This window comes from Panthera onca, chromosome A2 (assembly GCF_046562875.1).
Source record: "Panthera onca isolate mPanOnc1 chromosome A2, mPanOnc1 haplotype 2, whole genome shotgun sequence".
Lineage (NCBI taxonomy): Eukaryota > Metazoa > Chordata > Mammalia > Carnivora > Felidae > Panthera > Panthera onca.
In genome coordinates, this window is record NC_138340.1 from 65,754,331 (window position 1) to 65,777,070 (window position 22,740).

The window sequence follows — 22,740 nt, forward strand, 5'->3', positions numbered from 1 at the left end:
GGGATTTACAAAATGTAAAACGAAGTCACTCTCCTCCACACACGGCTATTTTTTTTCTTAAGAGGTAGTCCTTCTGTGCACATAGAACAGGTTGATTCTCCTTTCCAGAGAGGAATAAATAGTTTGTCAATCTGTCTTCATTTCTAAAGCGGCAAGTATCACAAAACACGCACTCTTGGAGGTCGCTGGTCACTTCTAAGGCTGTCCAGCGGGTCCTGGGAGCAAATGTGTGAGAACCAGAGCCCCTAAGCTCCACCAGCCCTGGGGTCGTCCCTCCCGGGGACAGCGGCTTCACTGGGCACCCAGGACTTGAATGTGCACCGGGGACGGTCCGCATGGGGACCTCCTGCTGTCTCTGATGCTCTGCATGGAAAGCCTCAGCTCCTGGGGAGCCAGACTCCTTAGAGACTTCATCATTCAGGAAAGATTTTCTGAGTTTCAGACTGTTAACCTGAAGCCGTGTAAATAAAGGAGGGTATCCCCTTCCAGGGGGCAGATCTGAGGGGGGAGCCCGGGGGGTCGTCACCTTTGAAAAGTATCTGCTCAACCGTGCTCCCTGTGAAAAGTATCTGCTCAACCGTGCTCCCTGCAGGATTCTGGCAAGATGCCCGGCTGGAAGTCATTCCGAAGGTTCTTCCCTGCCTCCTGGATGAGCCGGGAAAGAGTCAGAGGGGGAATGTCACATGTCCTGTATTTCCAGTTTTCTACCTGTCTGCAGGGAGCTGCTAGACAGACAGCCTCCCCGGGGCTCCTGGCCCTGCAGATGCCTGAACCCCACCATCTCCCGTGAGAAGCGGGGGCCTGACCTCCACTGTGCCCTCAGCGCCCAGGGACTGATCTCCCCCGACACATTCTCAGTGACCTTGGTCCTGGCTGCTTGTCTAAACTATCCAACGTGAGACTCCCTCTCTCTCTGCTCTTCCCCTGTTCACACTCTGTCTTTCTCTCTCTCAAAAATAAAGATTTTTTAAAAAAATTTAAAAAAGGCGGGGGGGCACCTGGGTAGCTCAGTTGGTTGAGCCTCTGACTTCATGATCTCACAGTTCGTGAGTTCGAGCCTCGTGTCGGGCCCTCTGCTGACAGCTCAGAGCCTGGAGCCTGCTTCAGATTCTGTGTCTCCCTCTCTCTCTGCCCTTCCCATATTCACACCCTGTCTCTCTCTCTCTCTCTCTCAAAAACAAATAAAGGTTTAAAAAAATTTTTTTTAACTGTCCAACGTGGGAGGCCAGAGCCCGTGGCCCGAGGTGGGGACACGCTGTAGAGGACAGGAAGGGACTGTGTCTCCCAGGCTCCAGAGCTTCCAGACAGTGCCCCCCGGCTCACCCGCTGCAGGATTACCCGGGACTGAGCACACGCTTAAGGGGAAAGAGGATCTATCTCTGACCTGAGAACATGAGATTGACTCTTCTAAATGGGGCAAGGACCTTCATAAGGCCTGTTATTTCTATCCGGAAGGACCCGTGACGGCACGCAGCTAAAGGAAAGAAGCCGGTGCAGGAAACTTTCTGTCCTCACCTCTGCAAGCCAAAATGGACCCTGAGAGGCATTTAAAAACTCAAAGGAATTCACGTGGCCCGTGGGTGCCCTGAAACTTGGTACTAGAGATAACAGAGCCTCAGTGAGATGGTGTGATGGACAGAGATAACCATCCAATGACCTCGGACATTCTGAGAAATAAAAAAGGAGTATGATTGTGAGAGGCGTGGTAGAAACTCCGTTGCCCGCCTCTGGAAGGCCACTCAAAACCCAAGGCCTCGGCTGCAACACTCAAAACCACAAGGTGGCCCCCACACCTGGGAACAAAGGTGAACGGATACCCCAGGGCAAAGTAGCATTACCCGTGTTCCCAAACTTCGCAGCCTCTCGACCATTCTGAATCCAAGAGCCTCTGGACTGCTAAGAACCCAGGATCTTTCTTGAAAAACTCCTCCAGAGAAAAGAAATTAAATGTCTGTTGAAGACCTACTATGTGCCAGGCACTGTGAAATTAATTCACTCATTTTCTTTTAATATTTAAAATGCGGAGGGGCGCCCGAGTGGCTCAGTCGGTTAAGTGTCTGACTCTTGATTTCGGCTCAGGTCATGACTTCACGGTTTGGGAGATGGAGCCCAGCATCACACTCCGCACAGACAGAGCAGAGCCTGTTTGGGATTCTCTCTTCTCTCTCTCTCTCTGCCCCTCCCCTGTTAGCGCTCTTTCTCAAACTAAACAAATCAACTTTAAGAAAAGAAAAGGAAAGAAAAGGAAAGAAAAGAAAAGAGAAAAGAAAAGAAGAGAAAAAAGAAAAGAAAAGAAAAGAAAAGAAAAGAAAAGAAAAGAAAAAATGCGGAGAGCAAAGAATCAACATGCTTGGATGGGGTCCTGCCTCTTATCACATATATCCCCATTCGTTCAAGCTGGCGGGTCTTTGGTGGGAACACGTCCCTTCTCCCCAGCCCTGAGCGGAACAAAGGAAGATCCGTGAGTGAGTACAGGTGTAAATAACCCTCCCTCTTGTGCCCACTTGACCCTGAACGAGGCCTGTGACCTGGAGGGTTCCCAGTTCCCATCTACAGAAGGGAGACTCTCTCCCTCGCTTGCGAGATCGTCCTGACGGTCAAAGGCAACCCCAGTAAGCTCAGCGCTAGGCAGGACGCTGTCGCTGTCTTGTCCAAGCAGTTTCTGGAGTCGTGCAAGAAAAGGCACACACCTCTCCACTCCTTCGGCATAGCAACCGCGAGACTACGCCATCAAGAGCACCGTCACAACCAATTCAAGTTTCAGTGTTTTGTAAAAGGTTCTTCTAAATATAACTTACTCCACAAACGTTCACACCTAAGCAGTGTTCTTCTAAAGCATTAGTAATGGAAACAAAGGGCATTCTAGAGAAACGCAGGACAAAAAGCTGCAAGACGTATACACCCCCCTCCCAAAAAACACACACAGAGCCTGGCAAGATGGCCAGTCTCGGTAACTAAATGCAAATAAATTAAACTCTCAAAAAGCCAGAGGCTGACAAGATGCAGAAAAATAAAGACACATCAGCCAACAATATGCTGTGTCCGAGGGACTCCCTTTGGAGCAAAAGACACAATCGGGTTCAAAGTGAAAAGATAGAAAACGATTATTTCCCATTAACAGTGACAAAGAGACAAGTTGGGATGGCTATACCACCACCAGGCAAAATGTACTTGAAGTGCAAAGTGTTAGACAAAGGAGGATACTCTATATTGAGAATAGGATCGATTCACTGAAAAGATGTAACGATTAAAAACCTATGTACACAGGGCGCCTGGGTGGCTCAGTCGGGTAAGCCTCCAACTTCAGCTCAGGTCATGATCTCATGGTCTGTGAGTCTGAGCCCCGAGTTGGGCTCTATGCTGACAGCTCAGAGCCTGGAGCCTGCTTCGGATTCAGCCTGGAGCCTGCTTCGGATTCTGTGTCTCCCTCTCTCTCTCTGCCCCTCCCCTGCGCGGGCGTGCGCTCACGCACTCCCTCTCTCTCTCTCTCTCTCTCTCTCAAAAACAAACATTAAAAAAATTCTTTTTAAATAAATTAAAAAAAAAAAAAAAATCAGAGCTCTAAAGTGTACCAGGTTAACCAGGGCAGCAATGAAGGGAGAGAGAAAGTTCTACAATAACAGGTGGAGACTTTAATAGTCCACTTTCAGTAAGGACGGAACCAGATCAAGAACAGGGCACAGCCAACACTGTCGACCCACTGGACGTCACAGACCTCCGCATGACACTCCACTCAAGCACAGCAGGACACATGTGGTTCTCCAGTGCACACGGCACATCCTCCAGAATAAACCTAACGTGTCGGGCCACAAAATGAGCCCGACCAAGACTGAAGTCATAAAAGTATATCTGTCGTAATCACAACAGAATGAAAACAGAAATCCACAGAAGTGGAAACTCGAAACTTCAAAAATACGTGGGAACTAACGCATCCTTTAAAAACCAGCGGGGCTGGGGCGCCTGGGTGGCTCAGTCGGTTGGGCATCAGACGTCGGCTCAGGTCACGATCTCACAGTTCGTGGGTTCGAGCCCCGCGTCGGGCTCTGTGCTGACCAGTTCAGGGCCTGGAGCCTGCTTCCGATTCTGTTGTCTCCCTCTCTCTCTGCCCGTCCCCTGTTCATGCTCTGTCTCTGTCTCAAAAATAAATAAACGTTAAAAAAAAAGAAAATTTAAACAAAACCCTTCTCAAACTGTTCCAGAAGACTGAAGGAGGGAACACGTCCCCACCCACTCTAGCCAGCATCACCCTAATGCCGAGGACAAACACATTCCAAGGAATCTGTACAGCAACATCGCTGATGAACGTTGACCCAAAATTCCTCCACAAAATACAAACTGAATTCAGCAGCATATTAGAAGGATAACACACCTGACCAAGTGGGATTTATTCCAGAAATGCAAAGATAGGCCAATGCACAAAAATTAATCAACAGAATCCACCACTTTAATAGAATGAAGGAGAAGAAAACAAGAATTGTCTCACTCGATGAAGAAAAAGCACTTGACAAAATTCAATACCCTGTCATGATAAAGACACTCAACAGACTAGGAAACAGAAGGGGTCTTGGTCTGTTCAGGCTACGGTGACAAAGTATCACAGCCTGGACAGTTTATATACAACAGAAATGCACCGCTCAGAGTTCTGGGAGCTGGGAGTCCAAGAGCAGGGAACTAGCCACATCAAGTGAGGGCTCCATTCCCGGTCACGATCACGGTCACAGACTTCTCGTTGTGTCTTCACAGGCCAGAAGGACCTAGAGAGCTCTGTGGGATCTCTTTCACAAAAGCACTAATCCCGTTCGTGAGGGCTCCACCCTATGGTATCCAAACTGGAAAGGAAAAACTCAAGTTATCTGTATTCCCAGATGATGTGATTTTATATGCAGAACACTCTAAAGATTGCACACACACACACACACACACACACACAACTATTAGAATGAATAAATAAATTCATCGAGGTTATAAAATATAAAATCAACATGCGGAAATCAGTTGTTCTTCCATACACAGAGAACAACCCAAAAATGAAATTAAAATAATTCCAGGGGCGCATGGGTGGCTCAGTCGGTTAAGTGTCTGGCTTCAGCTCAGGTCATGGTATCACGGTCCGTGAGTTTGAGCCCTGCATTGGGTTCTGTGCTGACAGCTCAGAGCCTGGAGCCTGCTTCGGATTCTGGGTCTCCCTCTCTCTCTCTGCTCCTCCCCCACTCATGCTCTGTCTCTCTCAAAAATAAATAAAAACATTTAAAGAAAAAAACAAAAACAAAATAATGCAGGCCCCGTCAAAACCCCACCAACATTTTTTGCAGAAATATAAAAAGGTGCCTAAAATTCATATGGATTCTCTTCTCAAGGTACCCGAAAAAGCCAAAACAATACTGAAAAAGATCAGTATTGGAGCACTCATACTTCCTGATCTCAATCTTACCACAAAGCTACAGGAATCAAAACAGTGTGACCCAGCGTAAGGACAGACACACAGACCAATGGAATAAGACAGAGCGCCTAAAAACCAACACTTGCATATACAGTGGTTGATTTTTAACAAGGGTGTTAAGACCATTCAGTGGGGAAGAACAGTCTTTTTAACAAATCACTCTGGGAAAGCTGGATATGCACATACAAAAGAAAGAAATAAACTTGTACCTCATAAACAAAAGTTAATTCAAAGTGGGTCATAGTCCTAAATGTAAGATCTAAAACTATGCAACTCTTGGAGAAAACAGGGAACATCCTCACAACACTGGATGTGGATAGGAACAATGTCTTGGACAGGACACTGAAAGAAAAGGAAACAAAAGAATAAAATAGATACACTGAACTTCACCAAAATTAAAAACTGTGCATCCAAGGACAAAGGAGCAAAATGATAACCTACAGAAAGGGACAAAATAGTTGCAAATCATATACCTGATAACGGATTAATAACGAAAATATATAAAGAGCTCCTACAACTCAACAACGAAATGCAAACAGAAACCACAACGAGATACCACTTCACACCTATTAGGACAGTTATTATTTTTTTACAGAATCAGAAAATATCGAGTATTAATGACAATGTGGAGGAAATGGAACACTTTGTCCTCTGCTGATGGGAGTGCCAAATGGTGCAGCCATGATGGAAAAGTCTGACAGTTCCTCAGAAACACTAAAAATGGGATTACCATAAAATCCCGCCATTCTACATCCAGGTATCTACGAAACAAATTTGAAAGCAGGGACTCAAACAGGTATTTGTACACCAATGTTTGGAAAAGCACTACTCACAATAGTCAAAATGTAAAAAGAACCAAATACCCATCAATAGTTGAATGGATAAACCAAAATGGTGTGTACATGCAACAGAACATTGTTCAGCCATAAACAGGAAGAACTCCGCCACAATACAGGCGAGTCTTAAAAACTTCATACTAAATGAAAGAAGCCAGGCACAAAAACCCCATAGCATATGAACCCATTGATAGAAATAGATATAGACGGGAAAAAAAATTAGCGGTTGTCTACAGGTGGGTGGGGGCAACGGAGTGAGCGTAATAACCAGAGGGCACAGGGTTTCCTTGTGAACTCCCGAGTTGTTCTCAAGTATACTGGTGGTGGTTGTGCACACGAGTGAATACAGTAACTGAGTATGATATATATGTGTCTACACACGTACAGACGCACATATCTGTGAACCTACTAATTATAACTGATGTGTACCCTTCGAATTCAATTGGGTAAATCGTACGGCATTGTGAATTATATCTATGTAAAGCTGGTTTTTTTTTCAAAAAAGGGAGGACTCGGGGCACCTGGGTGGCTCAGTCGGTTAAGCATCCTACTCTCGGTATCGGTTCAAGTCGCGATCTCACGATTTGTGGGTTCGAGCCCAGCATCAGACTCCACGCGGACAGTGCGGAGCCCGCTTGGGATTCTCCGTCTCCCTCTCCATCTGCCTCTCTCTCTCCAAATAAGTAAGTAAACAAAAAATATGCATATTAAATAATAAAAAAGATTGTCAAAAATAAATTAAAATTAAAAAAATATTTTTACAAAGGGAGAAGACTCTCTGATGGACCAGCCCTGTGACAAAGTCAGCCCTAAAATTTGGAACCACCATAATTTATCCTCCTCTTGGGGTGCTGCACTCAATCTCCTGCAAGTTCTGCCACAAGAAACAAGGTTTATCTACCCCGACATTTCCCAGCCCATCTGGCTGAGGCATATTAGCTCTGTGGCATCTGCGGACCCTTGGGAAAGCACTAAACTGTCCAACATCCCCTTGAGTGCGGGACACGCTTGACAAAGGCCGACAAAGGAATGGCATCCAAAGCCCCATGGGCTCCGTCACTGTCCGTCCATCAGTGCTGGGCAATGAGGGTAGGCGAGAATACAAGAATTCCAAAGGGGCCATTATCCCAGGAAAGCTCTTGCTGGTGAAAGTTTTCAAAAGGTAGAACAGAGAAGAGCTGGTCACACCGTGCGGCCTCACAGAACAGAGACTCCCAGAGGAGTAAGACCTGAGTGGCTTTCACATCACCTCCGCTAACGGGGAACGAGAGCCCAGCCCACCTCCCAGGGGATGGCAGAGCTCAGGCTGGCAGAGGACAGGCGACCTCCTGGGGACTTCAGCAGAGTCTCTCTGTGCTGCTTGGGGTCCTGGGGTTTCCAAGCTCAATGGGACACGGATCGTGCCGCTATGATGTAGACAGGTAGGGCATCTGGACCCTGTGAGATTCAAAAGGGTTCCACCTTTTCAGTTTTCTCTCATCGTAAACAAAAGAAAAACCACCGAGTAAAAGCCACAGGGACCCAAGTAAATGTCAAAGTAGGACTCTGTGCCAATATGAAAAAATGGAATAAAGTAGGGGCACGTTTAAGAATGCCACTTACAAGTGGGCTCCCTGGGAGGCACAGTCAGTGAAACGTCCCAACTCTTGATCTCGGCTCAGGTCATGATCTCACTGGGGGTGAGTTCAAGCCCCACCTGGGACCCTGCATGGATGGCTCGGAGCCTACTTGGGATTCTCTCTTTCCTTCTCTCTGCCCCTCCCCAACTTGTTCTCTCTCTCTCTCTCTCCCTCTCTCCCTCTCTCCCTCAAAATAAATAAACTTAAAAAAAAAGAAAAGAAAGAACGCCATGTACAACAATGCAGGGCGCGTCACTGAAAAAGTTCTGGCAAAATTCCTAGATTAAGTAACAGCATTAGTAATAATAGCCCTTACAGCGTTAATTTTAGAGAAGAAACCAAAGACAAGACGGCACAAACATATTAAGAGCTAAGCACACAAAGTGTGGCTCTGAGCGGTAGCACGAGGACGGCCTGGGAGCTGCACCCCAGACTTTCCGAGGTACAATCCGCATTTTAACAAGATCCCTGGGCAACTCATGGGCACATCTAAGTCTAAGTACTGTTTGCAGACACTGTTAATACTGAACTTGTGTCAATACAAACACTTGCCAGCTCCCTCCGGGAAGGTAAGTGAAAAATACGCTGGTGTCGCTTCTTTGTTGCCAAGCCATGCATCCCTCGCTGCTCGCTGTCCCTTCCTCCACAGATGTCAATGATCTTGAACGTGAGCGGGACAGCCATGGACTGAGGAGTCACGCCAGCTCCTCAAACACCTGCTGAACCGTCCAGAACATCCCTGGAGAGACCCTTCTCCTGCTTAAGTGCTGCCCAAGCGCTGAGAGCTTCCAGCTGTCCTCGGGGAAAGCAAATCGTGAGAGCCCAGGCCCCAGTACCGCTTCCGCACAGAAGTTAACTGAGAGGAGAAACAAGTTCATCGTCGATGACCTAAAGGTCCCACCCGTGCACTTAGGGTCGTCCTCCCTCCCTGACATCAGACTTGAGCCGGGAGCATCTGGAGCTCGGCTCTGACCCTCTTCCACGTGCCTGCAGGCAATGCCGCACAGACCAGGAAGGTTCTGGAGAGAGCCTGGACTCCCTGCCCAAGGAGACAGAGAAAGAAAGGGGAGGAGGAAGCAAGCGGATACAGCACACACCCGCTGGCCCCCTAGGCCCCCTACTCAGCAATTTCCTGTCCCTCTAATTCAGCCTCCACCAAAGCCCACACCCCACGGGAGGAGGGAAGGAGAATGTTCTCCCTGAATTGATCAGAATAAGCCTTCGTGGAAAGGGTTCAGGGACTTGTAAGGTTTGGGATGGGTGGGATGGGTTAGGACACCAACCCCAGTGAATTCTATGAAACATGAGTAAATATGGGCACATCACACCGATTTTGGATCTGATGTGTGGCCATGTTAACTGCGGGCGCTGGGCGGGGCTGGAGGAGCCCTGGAGCCTACACAGAAACAAGAACGGCCACACAACAGCCCCTTCTCACATCCTCTCCCAGGTCCCCCCCAACCCCGGAGCCCACAGGGCTCAGACTACCCCAACGCCAGCCCTCGCTGTGCCCTTGACCTTCTGATCAGGCAAGAATTCTGGCAGGTGGGAGCTGCCAAGTTCCTGACCCAACTGGGGGTCCCAAGCCCGGAACACAGATCCTGAATGGCGGGGACTTCTGCACCATGCATCACTTCTCCAGCTGTGTCCCCGTATGAGTCACCTGGCTGCTTCCCAAAGGTGGGAGACTCCAGACCGCAGCTCTGCAAGCCGGGTCTCGGAGCAAGGCCTGGGGGCATGCACAGAGGGGCGGGGACCCTGAAACAGGAGGTGCAGAGGTCACCGCCTGAGAACCCCTGGTTTCTCCTAACATCAGTCCTCCACCCGGGCATCTCAGGGCATCGCCTGCCATCTGAAAGGAAGGTACACCTGTTCCAGTCCGCGCGGATTTCCTAAGACACTCTGACCACGGCCCAAGTCCACACCCCAAGAGGCTGCCCGGCTTCTGCGGGACCATCAGGGTCAAGCATCAGTGAATCTGGACGGTGGCAAAAAACGTCACCAAACGCCAAAATCCAAAAGATGTGATGTTCTCTGAAAAGTTCGGACACGCAGCCATGGGTGGAACTTAAGTGACGTCAGTGGGTGCCAGGAAGCCTTCGAGAATGCCGAGGCGTCATGCACGCTTATATTCCCTCCTCCTGGGGTCCCTCCCACCCGTCAAAGCAACAGTGAAATCACTGTGCCTCCCTGGGCCGTGCCCTGCAGCGGTTAGCACACACCCCACCCCACCCCGCCTCCACCCTCCAAGGCCCTGAGTTCCATCCATTTCGGGGGCTCCGGGCACGGGGCGCGCAGCGAGGGCCCCCAAGCCAGCAGTGCACTAACACCCCCTACGGTGAAACCATGCTTCCCCGTGTGGCCGCCTTGCACCCCAAACCTGAACTAAGCGTTCCTCCATGGGTCTTCACCCCCCTTGTGCCCCAGAGTGCCGGAGGAGAGGAAAAACCAAGTCCTTCTCCCAAGGCCCACCCCCTAGCCCCACCCAACACTCCTGGGTGACACCTGGGCAGGGACCACCCAGCAAATGACACAGGACGTAAAGGAGCAGAGACACGCTGTGGGACTGAAGGCAGTGTCTGGTCCCTCGGTTACTTGTAACCAGACTCAAGGTCAGCACAGGCCAGACCCCGCGGTCGCCGGCCACCTCTCGCGCTTACGGGGAACCGTGAGGGCAGGCGCGCCCACTTTGTCCTTGCTAGGCGGGGGAATGAGGGGTCCAGTCGCACATACGGCAGCCTCCCCAGACAATAGCTGCTGTGTGTGGGCGTCTCTTGTCGACACCCCGGCAGGGACTCCTGCCACCCCACCCCCCACCCCACCCCCCCCCACCCCCGCCGGCAGATGGCAGGTGATCAGAGGAGCAATCAACGTGGGGGACAGGTGACCTGACTGTGCTTCTCAGAAAGAGGGCCAGGAAGCCCCACCTGCGTTTGCAGCTATGTGCTGAACTAATTCAAGCTGTGCCGTCGCCCCAGCGTCTCACGCTCTCCCCTCGTCGGTGGAGGAGGCGGGTTTGGACAGAAGGACACAACGTCACAACATGTGTTGACCTGCGGCTTTGCTACCAGACCATACGTGTCGGCAGGGTTTAAGCAGAGTCCAGGCAGGCCTCGGTATCTGTCCTTAGCAGAGAAAAAGGGCCAGTTTTCCCGGGGCAAACCCTTATCTGTCCACTTCTCCAGCTGGCGCCCACGCCCCCTGCCTACCGCTTGGCCAAGAGATAGCGGACGGCTTATCTGGGTACGGTTATTACTTGTTACATATTAAACAATTTAAGTTAGAAACGGTTACATAACATCACCCACCAGCTGAGACCCAGGGGCTGTGGGTTCCCGGATTCCCACTGGGCAGCAGGAGACCGGGCTGGCTGGGGACAGCGCTTCTAAGACCACCCAGCCACTCGGCACCCCCAGGCCACCAAAGCGCACAGCGAGAACAGAGAGCTGACCACTGGCATCTTTTCTGATCACCCGGGGCCGGGCCCTGCCTGGCCAACATGCAGGTGAAGACCACAGGGTCACTGGGCCCCAGTGAATCCACATCCGTAGTGGCATAGGGTGGGAGACGGAACTCGGGGCAGGCCGCACAGTGCGCAGCGTGGGAGACAGAACTCAGGGCAGGCCGCACAGTGCACAGAGCGGGAGACCAGCTGGGGTGCAGGCCACACAGCTATGCCCCCACCATGGAACTTGGGTGCAGAACACCAGATCCTGGGATCGTGGCACCCCAGGACACAGCCTGACATACTCTGACACGGAGAAAGTGGGGGAGCCATCCTGGCAAGGGGAGGACATTGCCCTGCCTCCAAAATATGTACAATGAGACCCACCCCTGTCACTCCACATGTGCCCCGAGGACCCGATAGCACAGCCCTGACCCCACACTCCTCAGTTTCAAGGGGACGGCACTTTGGAGGAAAGGGGGGCGCACAGCCAGACCAAACCCCAGGGACCGGGTCACACCCCAAGGCTTCAGAGAGCACCTCTGTTGCCCAAGCCCACCCTCCAACCCCTGGTTCTCATGGCAATCGAAAAGAAGCCCCTGTCCCCTCCACTGTGCCCGGGCCTCCCCCGCAGGCCACCTGCGCTCTGATGGCCCAGGACACACACTGGCTACTCGTGGAAACAAAGTTCTCCCCATCCACCTGGGAAACCAGGCAGAGCACTGGGCTGGGGGAACCCCGGGCCCATGAGCCGGACACGTGATGGGCGTCCACTCTTTCCATCTCTGGGGGCCTGAGTGAACACCAGGGACAACCAGTTCTGGGTTTCCAGGGTCATGCACACCCGTCCCCAAAATGTCAGAGCAAGAACCACCAGGAAGGAAAAGAAGCCACCTCTTGAAGCCAGAGGCTAACAAGTGCTCCAGAGGGAGCATCAGTCACCATAGACATGATGCACACGCACAGCCCCGAAACGAACAAAGGGGAAACAACGTGGCCCGGAGATAAGTGACTCTGTGGCACGAGGCCACAGAGCCGGTGAGCACGTCACACATGACCTCGCTCACGGCAGTAAGAACGGTCAACCTCGAAGCGAACTCTGACGCTCAGACACTACCATGCTCACATGTGTATAAAAGGGAGCAGGGAGCCGGGAGCCCAGCGAGGCGCTGTGTTCAGACACGCAGAGAATGACAAAGTGCTCCCCAGAACGAGTGGGGGGTCACGGGTCCTCCAACCTGGAGGACGCAGTGGGGACACAGATGTTCACCCAGAGCGGAGAGGCTCTAAGGTGACCAGGACCACATGCTTCTGACATTTCGACCCCAAAGGGGCGCCTGGGGGGGCTCAGTCGGTTGAGCGTCCGACTTTGGCTCAGGTCACGATCTCCTGTTCATGGGTTCGAGCCCCGCATCGGGCTCCATACTGACAGCGTGGAGCCTGGTTGGGATTCTCTCTCTCTCCCCCCCTCTCAAAAATAAATACATATTTTTAAAAACTGTTTTTAATAAAAACAAAAGAGTAAAGTCGACCCCATGAAAGCAGACCAAAAGCAGAGTGTTCGACCCAAAACAAACTGCTGTGAGTCCCTGTCACCGTCCTGGCAGATCCTGAACCGCCTGGTCTATGTGCCGAGGGGAAGCACACTCCAGCCGAGTGTGAACGCCAATACCGGGTGTCCCCATGGTGGAGATGCTACGGGATAAACCGAGGCACAGAGGTCAACCCCGAAATTCCAGGAGAAGTCAAGGTGCAGGCAGAGGGACTTCCCCAAGGTGACAGAGCGAGTCACTGGCCCCCCTTGCCTCCCAGACCTGACAACGCCCGGCTGCTCTCTGCGGTGACTCCAACCCACCTCCGCAGTCCGCCTCCCGAAGGAGGCTCAGGGGTCCCGTCCACCCTGCCCTCTGCCCTCGGCCCTGACCGTGAACGCCTCGGCTTGGATCACACCCGCCCTGCAGCCTCCGGGGAAAGAACAGCGATTCCCAGGACCAAAGGGCCTTCCCCTGCCACGCCCCCCCCATAAAAAAGCCCAGTGCTCCCAGCTACAGGCGCGTGTGGGAGAGCAAGAGGGAAACCAGCGCAGCAGCAGGCAAAGAATCCAGAAAAGCCAGGCCTGCGCCAAATGACCCACGGAGCCCACACTTGGCTGTGCTGCGACAACAGGAAGGGGATCTTTTAAGAGGCATAAAAGCCGGAAAGCCGGTGGACGAGGGGAAGTTGACTCAAAGATGCAAAGGAGCCAGACGCCAGGCCAGAGAGTGGAGACAAAGGCTGACATCTCGCCAGCCCAGCAAGTGTCAGGAAGGAGAGCCACCATTTACCCCTGGCAGCGTAGGAGAGGCGGGGTTGAAACAAGAGAATTCACTCAAGTCGAAGGACCCGCGTCCTCCCCCAAAGCCATCAGCACCGCAAGAGCAGGCTGCTTTCTGAAGCAGCTGAGGGGGGTGGGGGTGGGGCGTCGTCTCTGGGACCAGGCTGAGCACAGGTGGGCCAGGTGCAGGTGACGCAGGGCTGCAGATGTCCCCAGGGCCAGCGATCAAGAGGCGTCTGCACACAGTCCAGCCGGCCGAGGAGAAGAGACCTAGGACACAGCACCAGGGGCTCCTGGACATCGGGGCAGCCAGACAGCCGTCCTCGAAGGGCCCGGAAGTCTAAGCAAAGCCTTGAACCTGAAAGATGGGGGCCACGTGGAGTGAGTCAGACACCACCCCAGCCTCACCCGTCTCGGCCTCTGTCCGGCCACTGCTGGGGTGACCGCCTGGGCACAGGCCCATGGGTGGTCGAGGAAGGCCTGCCCGCGTGGTCTACACCCAGCACCCACAGGCCTGCACACACGGCCCGGCAGGTGGACACAGAAGGGAAAAGGAGTCCCCCTCCTCCCCTCCCCGGCCCCAAGACTGTCTGGGGACAGTCACAATCTGGAGCCATCCATCAGTATCTCTCAATTACTACAGAGGCCAGTCCCCTGGTTCCTGCCTCCCTCCCTGCTTCACCCCTGCTTCCCCAGGCTTAGACACCCAAATAAAACATCCCTGTAAGCCCTTCCCTGCCACGGACTCTGCTGTCTGCCTAAGTCAGGCCCAAAGGTGTAGAAAACTTTTAAATAATATAAAAATTGGAGGAAATAAACAATATTGGAAAAAGAGAAAAAAAAACAGAAATGAATATACCCCCCCAAAAAAATTTAACAAATAGAGCCATCTATGAATTAAGGATATTATGCCATTAAAATAAAAGTAATCGTTTTCAGCGATGACAGAGTGTTGCTACAGGTTCAATGACATAACAAATGCCCCGCGTCTAAAACTGCTCTAAAAAACTTAGTTTAATTGAGGGGGGCCTGGGGGGGGGGGGAGGGGTGGGGCTCAGTCAGTTAAGCATCCGACTTCGGCTCAGGTCCTGATATTGAGGTTCGTAACTTCAAGCCCCCCATTGGGCTGTCAGTGCAGAGCCCCCTTAGGATCCTCTGTATCCCCGCCCCCGGCCTTTCCTGTGCTCACGCTCTCTCTCAAAAATAAATAGGGGCACCTGGGTGGCTCAGTCAGTTGAGGGTCCGACTTCAGCTCAGGTCATGATCTCACACTCCGTGAGTTCAAGCCCCACGTCGGGCTGTGTGCTGACAGCTCAGAGCCTGGAGCCTGCTTCGGATTCTGTGTCTCCCTCTCTCTCTGTCCGTCCCCCGTTTGCTCTCTGTCTCCCTCTTAAAAATAAATAATAAATATTAAAAACCAATTTTTTTCATATAAATAAATATTTTTTTAAAAGTTTATTGAAAGAAAAGAATCAGAAAAGAGGTCCTCGGGGATTAAAAAATGAAGACAGAAATTTACAACCCAACAGAAAGGGTTAAAAAGGCTAACACCCTGCACAACCCGGAACAGGACAGAAAACAGGAGCTAAAAACTAAACGGAGAACCCATCCCGTAGGCTAACAAGCAAGTAAGACGGAAGAAGACAAACTAAAGAATTCCTTCAAAAACTTTCAGCCTGTAGAGACCCTCGATGTACCCCGCACGACGGATGCAGGGTCAGGGCACTTCTTCAAGGGATTTCCAAACAAAGATTCAAAGAGAATATCCTACAAGCTTCTAGACTTGAGAAAAAGAAAAAAAAAAAAAAAGAATACGGAGCAGGTTTCAGACGAAGCATCAAGAACCAGACCAGCTTCATTCTCAACTGCGTTCTGTCTACACACAGCAGCAGCCTTCACACGCGTGAGGGAAAACCACCACTTTAGGAGTCTATGCTGGACACACGGACCTGCGAGAGTAGAATAAGGATGTGTGCAGACCCACCAGGTCTCAAGAAATTTGCAAGCAACTGCGTCTCCGAAGCGAAGACAGAATGTTCTCCGTCCTGCTGTGGGAAGAGACGAGGAAAAGGAGAGGCAAGGGATCCAAGAGAAGGGCAAGCCCCCCCCCCCGCCCCCGCCCAAGGCTGACGGAGAAGATCAGGGTGGGGGGCGCGAAATACATAAACCACCAAGCAGACGCAGAAGCTCGCCCAGAGAAAGCGCCACGTCCCGGCAGTGGAAGGGACCGCAGTGCGCTACAGGGTCGGGCACCAGGAGCATTGAGGGGCTAACCCAATAGCATCAGCAGTGCGTGACGGTCGGGCCGATCTCGCCAGCAGAGGCAACGGGGGGGGGACAAGAAGTACAGGGGCAGGACAGGGATGGGACAGAAAGCCAGCTTCTCACCTTCCTAGCAGGGAAATCAAAGAATCGTATGAGAAACGGGGGACATGGGGCACCTGGGGGGGCTCAGTCGGTTAAGCCTCTAAGCTCAGGTCGTGATCTCACGGTTCGTGAGTTCCAGCCTCGTGTAGGGCTCTGTGCTGACAGCTTGGAGCCTGGAGCCCGCTTCGGATTCTGTGTCTCCCCCTCTCTGCCCCTCCCCTGCAAGCTCACGTGCTCTCTCTCAAAAACAAAACAAACATTAAAAATAGAAAAAGGAAGGAAGAAAGAAAGAAAGAAAAGAAAGAAAAGAAAGAAAGAAAGAGAAAGAAAGAAAGAAAGAAAGAAAGAGAAAGAAAGAAAGAAAGAAAGAGAAAGAAAGAAAGAAAGAAAGAAAGAAAGAAAGAAAGAAAAAAAGAAGGAAAAAAGGAAAGAAAAGGAAGGAAGAAAAGCAAGGAAACCCAGGCAGGACTCAGGGAGAGGCAGGGCTGGCCACCAGCACAGCCCTTGGACAGTGTGCAGACCTGCTTCCCAGGCTCACGGTCAGCCCATCAGGACCTACAGTGCACACGCACTTGTCTCAGCCGGACTAAGTCTCTGTGGACTCCAGACACCCACCCCCCTCAAGGATCTGAAAACAGACGCCACCTGGCTCCACGTGCCCGAGACCAGGGGTCTCCCCGCACACAGCGCCGCAGCCCGCCGAGGCCTCTGCGGCTCCGCGGTCTTCCCTGCAGGGAACCAGTACGTCGATGCCTGCTGGTCACCGTCGTCGGAGTCGAATGCTCTGCCACCAGAAACCGTCTACGTCGCACCACCCGCTTTCCTCTTCGAACCCCACCTGTGGTGGCTACAGCCAGGCAAGAACAGGATTCTCACAGGGTCTGTGCTCAACGCAGGTCACGGTCAACTTGCCAAGGTCTGGTGTGGCAAAAACGCGCGAAGCGCGGGCAGGCGCCTCTCTGAGCGGCAGAGCCCTCTCTCTAGCAGACGCCGCGGATTAATAGAAAGCAGGATAATCAAGCACACGAGCGGCTCAAAGCCAAGGCTGAGCGTGCACGGAAGCAGCGTGTCTGGACTCTCGCTAAGCGTCACGCGCTACACGGGGGGTCACACAATGCCACCAGCCTCCTCCCTTCCACCAGCCCTATGCAGGTGAACACATCTTTGAGTCTCATTTCACCGATGAGCTTAGTGGTGACCCACTCAGGCTCGCCACGTTAGGAAGGGGCAGACCCAGCGGGCAAACTGAGGCAGCCGGCCTCGTGCAAACATCGGTACGGGCCACTACTCTGCACAGAGCAAGAAGGGAGCAGAACACCTCCCCAGCACCCTGTCCCACAGGGGATGCCAAAACACACCGGCCACTCTGGTGGGTCCAGCCCAAGTCAATGCTCAAATCAAGGATCTCAACCATCGAGGGAAACCCGCAACCCCCAAACCCACATATAAATTTAATGGTTGAAAAATGGGAATGATATTCCAGCGTCCCCGGTGGCATCCAGTCGCAATGCACCAACTTCATGCCCAGCATTCTGGGCGGGCATCCTATTTCCACCTTGACATGCTGCCTTCACAAACGGGCAAAACCACACACAGGACCAGTGAGGAAGCTTCCCTCTGCGTCCGGGCCATCTCTGCCACGGCAGAGGCATAAAGGGGAGATCCCCTCAGAGTCGGTGAACCCCAAAGGCAGAAAGTCAGGACCGCTCCTCTCTGCCTGTCCGAGGACATTCCACAACCCTGGGCCACGGCTTTCTCAGTTACCATCTCAAAGGACCGTCCTGCCATTTTTCTTCCTATCATTACAGAAGAGCCTTTCTAGAAAGGTTTTACGTTTCCCCACTTTCGTGTCCTTCCAGGTATCAGGCTCCGTGATCCCCAGGAGCAGGGACAAAGCCTGTTCCGTGGAGAGGAGTTCAGAAGTTCCTCAAAGCCGGAGAGGACAGTGGAGACGAGGTGTCCCTGCCAGAGGCAGAAAGAGGGGGAGCACAGACAGCTCCCCAGAAGCGTGCAGCTATGACTCTAATACCAATCCAATGCCAGCAGGTGCCTGAACGGATGAGATCTGTTATACACCCATTAGCATGCAGACCTTCTAGAAGGTTGCCAGATCCCCCAAGTGCCCGTCTGCCAGCCTCGCCCACCTAGGAGCTTAACTGTCTCAATTCCTTCCTTGATTTCCCATGGTTCTACCATTAAGCAAAAAACAAGGACAGGTTAAAGAAGAAAACCTTCACTAGGCAGCAAAAGTCCTATTTCAATTCTGAACATGGTGGTGACCTAAATGAAAGGCACGGCAAATACTCTCTCCCCAGGAGCCCTTGCTTAACACACTGCCCCCCTGAACCAAGCAGATGCCCCCTCAGCTCCCAGTGCTGACAGGAACCCAGCTCGCCCCAGACACCGGCTCAAGAACACCCTGTCACCCTCCTACCGGTTTGAGAAAGGGACAGAATTCCAAGTGAATCGGTTCCTGAAACAATGCCACCTTCAAAGCATTACGCTTTACCAGCTACACCAACCCAGAACGTCCACAGCTCTAATGGGGCTGGTCTCTGTTCAGGCAGGACTGTGGTTTCCGTGCGTTATAAAGTCTCAGACCCGCCACCCGGTCAAAATCAAAGTTTCATGCTAGCTCCTAGATTCGGACTCCAGCTCTCTCCCGCTGGAGGCTGACTGGCCTCCCAGACTGGCCCTGGGTTCCGATCCCAACGGCCACCACCAATAACTCTCTAGACAAATAGCTGGCGAGAAGCCTCCCGGCTCTGGGTTCCTGATTCACAAAGGAAAGGCATTCTGCCCAGCCCAGCACCGCCCCCAAAGTGGTAAAGACCACAGGCGAGAGTCAACAGATGACTTCAGGGATACAAGGCTTTTATTAGAACGCTGTTTTAATGACACGAACACAACGGCCGTGTCAAACTCACGACATCCAAGTTTCCTCCCCCAAATAAGTGCATTTGGAGGATAAAAAGAAGTGCACAAAATGACAATGGCCTGGCGATCGGACAGAAATCTGGAAGGTTGGAAGCGACCAAAATGGTCACAGAGCCTCCTCTCCCTTCTCCAGGTGCGTGAGGCAGGCAGCAGGAGCCTCCCCCCGGGGCCGTTTCACTTTCAGGAACAATGGACTTGGGCAGCAGGACAAGACACACAGGGCTTAAAAAAAAAAAAAAATCCAAAGCTTAGGCTCTGGTGACAGCTCTGTCATTTGCCGGTCATGTGACCGCAGGCCTGCCAATTAACCTCCTGAGCCTCAGTTTCCCTACCAGTAAAACGGGGATCATGGGGCTGGAGGGGATTAAAGCAATAAGGTTCTTTGCAAGTCTCTTGCACCGTGAACTGCTCAGGGAGTATCAGTGGCGACACCTCTCAGTTACAGGAGCCACTTGCTCGGTGTGTAAGCCCCTCTGTCCTCAAATTCCCTCCCTGTAATCTGGGGATTGGCCTGCGTGGCCCTTCTCTTTTAAGTGTTCCCAATAAAACTCAACTATTATGTGCAGTAATCCTACAGTTCAGATTTTTAACAGGAAGGGGAAAAAAACGGTCATCCAGAATCATTCCTGGAAACACATATTTGGTTTTGGGGCTTTCCCTTAATAAAATCCTCCCCTAAAAGACACCTCGCCATCCCCTGTGTAGGGGAAAACTTCCTCCTCTGCAGAAACCTCGATTTTACCTATTTTTCCTCTGGGAAAGAAAGAGAGGGAGACACTAGGTCAACCCCGGTGAGAAACGAGCAGCTTTGTGCTGTAAACTCTAGCCAACGCCTGTTGCTGCGCTCACCAACATGTGTTCTGAGTAAAACTGAGCGAAACGTTAAAGAGAGCACCATTTCTGAAAAGTCGGGGGCTCCAAACGGCTGAATCAGCATTTTCGGAAACAAAGTGTTCCGGGCCTGGCCTCGTAAACAGCAGCACAGAGAAAGTTGTGCAATAACGCGTATTTACTCACGAGCGCTACTTGTTTTGGGGCCTTTTTTCTTTGCATCTCTTCAATGAAAGTGGATACAACGTTTGCAGGCACGCGATCTTTCCCGACGCGTCGCCAAGCTCCGGGAGCGGGTCCACGTCCCCCGCGGCTCCCCTACCCTGCCCACCGTTCCGGTCAGGGGCGAATGGCACAAAGTTGGCGCTCCTTCCACCGCCCGGAAAAGACGAACCCCATCAAAAGTCGAGAATACCCTCATTTCCATAACGCACAGGCTGCAGGGCAGTCGCAAGGCAGGCGTTTGGAGAGGCGACCAGCGAAGGCGGAGAGTTGCATCAGAAATTTCCTTCTGCGAACCGTCTGGCTCTTATCGCGTTTCCACGGCTGGCGGACGGCTGATCCGCGAGCCCACAACTTGGTGTTAGGCCCCAGCGGCGGGTAACGGGGCCACTAACAGAACCAAAAAAAAAAAAAAAAGCCAGGATCCCGCGGCCGGGCGGCGCTCCGGCTGGAGAGGGCAGGGCCCCACGGCCGCGGGCGCACGGGGGACTGCAAGGGCGGCCGGCGCCCACCCTCGGGGCGGCTCGGGAGCGCGGCCTCGGCGCTCAGGGCCCGGCCCCGGCCCGCGGGCGCCCGGCGTCGGGCAGTAGGGCTCGGGAAGGCGCCGCCCGGCCCCTCGACTCCCGGGTCGGGATCGCCGTGCGCGGACCCCCGCGCCCCGCCGCTCCCGCTCCCCGCCCCCCGGCTCCCGGCTCCCCGCCGCGCGCCGCAGCCCCCGGCCCCGAGGCGACGCCCTTCCGCCCGCCCGCCGCGCCCCCGCGGCGCCCGGCGTCCCCGGCCCGCCGGCCGGAGCGCAGACAATGACGGCGCGGGGAGCGCCCGCCCGCCGGGCCCGGCCGCGCCGACCACAAAGTAACTTGCCGCCGCGCTCCCCGCCCAACTCCGTACCTGCCGCGGCGCCGCTCCCGGCCGCCTCCGCGTGGCCGCCGGCGACCCTCGGCGCGGCCGGGGCGAGGGCGGCGCGCAGGGCGGTCCCGGCCCCCCGCGCGCCGCCGCCCGGAAAGGGGGGGTGGGGGGGCGCTGCGCGCAAACTTTGGGCTCCGCGCGGGTCTCCGCGGCCTCCGAGCCGAGCCCGCCGCCGGCGCGCCGTTCGCGTCCCTTCCTGCCTCCTCCCGGCCTCCCCACCCCCTCGCTGGGCTTTAAACCCGCCCGGCCCCGCCCGCCGCCGCCCGCCTCCGCCCGCCTCCGCCGCCTCCGCCTCCTCCCCCTGCCGCTTTTCCTGCTCCTCCTCCTCCTCCTCGTCCTCCTCCTCCTCCTCCTCCTCCTCCCGCCGCCGCCGCCGCCGCCGCCGCCGCCGCCGCCCGGACCGCTCGGCGGCCGCCAGCGCCGGCGGAGCCGCGGCCTGGGCGCAGGGTGGGGCGCGCGGGGGCGCGGGGGGCGCGGGGGGCCGCACCCGGGGAGGCCTCTGCCCGGGCAGGCGCGGAAAGGCACAGCTGTGCAGGGGCGAGGGGATTCCGCGTCCTGCCCCCCCACCCCCACCCCAGGGCCCCCAGAGTGCGGGATCCGGGCAGCCCAAGCTCTGGCGCCAGCGAAGGACACCGTCGGACCTGTCCCGAAAGGCAATTTGGGAGCGAATCCTTTGAAACTCAAAAGTATTAACCGTGCAGTCCAAATCCTTGATCCCGGGTGCAGCGGGAGGACCAGATGGACCAGAGGGACCAGCTGCGGATGCCCGGACTCTGTCGTGGGCTGGCGGTCCCTGTCCGGGAAAGGAGAACCTGGGTTTGCGGTGTCTGCCCACAGCCAGCCAGGTCTGAGGCCTCGCCTCTCTGAGCCTCGGTTTCCCCATCTGCGGGTGGAGTGGGGAGGCCCTACGTACTTCAATGCAGCCAAGCCTCAATGTCCTGGTCTTTGAAATGGGCTAATGAGCATGCCTGAGAGTGATGTCCCAGGGGTTAAATGAGGTCATAGGTATAACAAACTGACTAGCACGAGGGAACCCCGAATTCATGGAAACCATTGCCATCAATGTGGTTATGAATGTCTCCCCCCAATCAAAATTATGATACAAATAGGATATTAACTATAATTACATCTTCTTCTGGGTCTTTAGGCGGAAACAGCCACCACAATAACTTACCTTTATTCAGCACACATTTTGTACCAAACATCACTAATCTTAATTAAGCCCCACTCTGAACCTCTGGGAGATGCCCACTGTACAGACGGGGAAACCAAATCTTCTGGAGGTTGAATAACTTGTTGAAGGTCAGGTAGCTGATAAGTGCAGAGTAAGGATGATGCCAAAACACTTTGTGGCATTTTTTTATAGCTCCTGCTTTTCCCACCTTTGGACGGAATGTATCAATGAAGGGTCATCCTTTCCTGTAACTAAAATAGGCCTCCTGAAAGGCTCTACTGTTTGCTCCAAGCTGAGAAAACCATGAGATGAACATCTAGAGAAAATGGTACGAAGGAGCTTAGATTCCTGGAAGAAGAAAACCCAAGGATTCCTGTTGTAGACAAAGGGTGGAGAGAAAATTCAGGAGAAAACTCAATTTGGGCGTCTTCTCAAAAGTATATAAGGTTTGAATCTTACAGCTTTGCCAAAGGCCCCCATTAGCAACGAATGCCTGCACCAGGCAGAAAGCCTGATAGGCAGGGAGCTTCGATAGATGTTTGAAAAGCATCTATATACATATGCATATATTTTTTGCATCACTTGTAGTAAGCTCCCTGCACTGTAGTCTCTCACTCCTGTATAGTTTGATTATGTCTCTCCTGAAGCA

The 22,740-nt window shown here is 53.3% G+C and overlaps 1 protein-coding gene across 6 annotated transcripts in view; it reads right to left on the bottom strand.

Moving 5' to 3' along the window:
* GRB10 (growth factor receptor bound protein 10) overlaps positions 1 to 21,144 on the bottom strand; it is a 186,854-nt gene extending 165,710 nt beyond the window's left edge. For 3 of the 6 annotated variants that reach the window (XM_078442606.2, XM_060632137.3, XM_081795012.1), the window contains exon 1: positions 20,900 to 21,143. The gene's annotated coding sequence lies outside the window, so the exon portion shown is untranslated. Of the gene's footprint in view, positions 1 to 19,975; positions 20,170 to 20,223; positions 20,391 to 20,899 lie in introns of those variants that run through there. The other 3 variants (XM_060632134.3, XM_060632136.3, XM_060632135.3) reach the window with 3 other exon arrangements.
* Between the last annotated feature and the right edge of the window lie 1,596 nt (positions 21,145 to 22,740).